A 2,383-nucleotide genomic window follows, 5' to 3' on the forward strand; every position below is an offset into this window, starting at 1 on the left:
TTCGCCGCTCGCCGCTCGCTCGCGCAGCCAAAAATGACCAGTTTTGGCCCGTTTTTGGGCTGTTTTGGCCTGTTTATGGTCCGTTCTTGCGTGGTGCGGTGACCGTCGTGAGCGGAGCAAAACGTCAGCCATCTCAGCACCCTGGAACCCCCCGGGTGGCACAGGGCTGGATGGGGCTTTCGTATATAGCAGGGACGGTGCTGCCTCTCGCTTCGCTCGCTGTCCGCCGCTCGCCGCTCGCTCGCGCAGCCAAAAATGGCCAGTTTTGGCCCGTTTTTGGGCCGTTTTGGCCAGTTTTTGGCCTGTTCTTGCATTGCGCGGTGACCGTCGAGAGCGGAGCAAAACGTCAGCCATCTCAGCACCCTGGAACCCCCCGGGTGGCACAGGGCTGGATGGGGCTTTCGTATAGCAGGGACGGTGCTGCCTCTCGCTTCGCTCGCTGTCCGCCGCTCGCCGCTCGCTCGTGCAGCCAAAAATGGCCAGTTTTGGCCCGTTTTTGGGCCGTTTTGGCCAGTTTTTGGCCTGTTCTTGCATTGCGCGGTGACCGTCGAGAGCGGAGCAAAACGTCAGCCATCTCAGCACCCTGGAACCCCCCGGGTGGCACAGGGCTGGATGGGGCTTTCGTATAGCAGGGACGGTGCTGCCTCTCGCTTCGCTCGCTGTCCGCCGCTCGCCGCTCGCTCGTGCAGCCAAAAATGGCCAGTTTTGGCCCGTTTTTGGGCCGTTTTGGCCAGTTTTTGGCCTGTTCTTGCATTGCGCGGTGACCGTCGAGAGCGGAGCAAAACGTCAGCCATCTCAGCACCCTGGAACCCCCCGGGTGGCACAGGGCTGGATGGGGCTTTCGTATAGCAGGGACGGTGCTGCCTCTCGCTTCGCTCGCTGTCCGCCGCTCGCCGCTCGCTCGTGCAGCCAAAAATGGCCAGTTTTGGCCCGTTTTTGGGCCGTTTTGGCCAGTTTTTGGCCTGTTCTTGCATTGCGCGGTGACCGTCGAGAGCGGAGCAAAACGTCAGCCATCTCAGCACCCTGGAACCCCCCGGGTGGCACAGGGCTGGATGGGGCTTTCGTATAGCAGGGACGGTGCTGCCTCTCGCTTCGCTCGCTGTCCGCCGCTCGCCGCTCGCTCGTGCAGCCAAAAATGGCCAGTTTTGGCCCGTTTTTGGGCCGTTTTGGCCAGTTTTTGGCCTGTTCTTGCATTGCGCGGTGACCGTCGAGAGCGGAGCAAAACGTCAGCCATCTCAGCACCCTGGAACCCCCCGGGTGGCACAGGGCTGGATGGGGCTTTCGTATAGCAGGGACGGTGCTGCCTCTCGCTTCGCTCGCTGTCCGCCGCTCGCCGCTCGCTCGCGCAGCCAAAAATGGCCAGTTTTGGCCCGTTTTTGGGCCGTTTTGGCCAGTTTTTGGCCTGTTCTTGCATTGCGCGGTGACCGTCGAGAGCGGAGCAAAACGTCAGCCATCTCAGCACCCTGGAACCCCCCGGGTGGCACAGGGCTGGATGGGGCTTTCGTATAGCAGGGACGGTGCTGCCTCTCGCTTCGCTCGCTGTCCGCCGCTCGCCGCTCGCGCAGCCAAAAATGGCCAGTTTTGGCCCGTTTTTGGGCCGTTTTGGCCAGTTTTTGGCCTGTTCTTGCATTGCGCGGTGACCGTCGAGAGCGGAGCAAAACGTCAGCCATCTCAGCACCCTGGAACCCCCCGGGTGGCACAGGGCTGGATGGGGCTTTCGTATAGCAGGGACGGTGCTGCCTCTCGCTTCGCTCGCTGTTCGCCGCTCGCCGCTCGCTCGCGCAGCCAAAAATGGCCAGTTTTGGCCCGTTTTTGGGCTGTTTTGGCCAGTTTTTGGCCTGTTCTTGCGTGGTGCGGTGACCGTCGTGAGCGGAGCAAAACGTCAGCCATCTCAGCACCCTGGAACCCCCCGGGTGGCACAGGGCTGGATGGGGCTTTCGTATAGCAGGGACGGTGCTGCCTCTCGCTTCGCTCGCTGTTCGCCGCTCGCCGCTCGCTCGCGCAGCCAAAAATGGCCAGTTTTGGCCCGTTTTTGGGCTGTTTTGGCCTGTTTTTGGGCTGTTCTTGTGTGGCGCGGTGACCGTCGTGAGCGGAGCAAAATGTCAGCCATCTCAGCACCCTGGAACCCCCCGGGTGGCACAGGGCTGGATGGGGCTTTCGTATAGCAGGGACGGTGCTGCCTCGCGCTTCGCTCGCTGTTCGCCGCTCTCCGCTCGCTCGCGCAGCAAAAAATGGCCAGTTTTGGCCCGTTTTTGGGCTGTTTTGGCCAGTTTTTGGCCTGTTCTTGCGTGCCGCGGCGACCGTCGTGAGCGGAGCAAAACGTCAGCCATCTCAGCACCCTGGAACCCCCCGGGTGGCACAGGGCTGGATGGGGCTTTCGTAT

The sequence above is a fragment of the Musa acuminata genome, unplaced genomic scaffold (genome assembly GCF_036884655.1).
Source record: "Musa acuminata AAA Group cultivar baxijiao unplaced genomic scaffold, Cavendish_Baxijiao_AAA HiC_scaffold_420, whole genome shotgun sequence".
Classification (NCBI taxonomy): domain Eukaryota; kingdom Viridiplantae; phylum Streptophyta; class Magnoliopsida; order Zingiberales; family Musaceae; genus Musa; species Musa acuminata.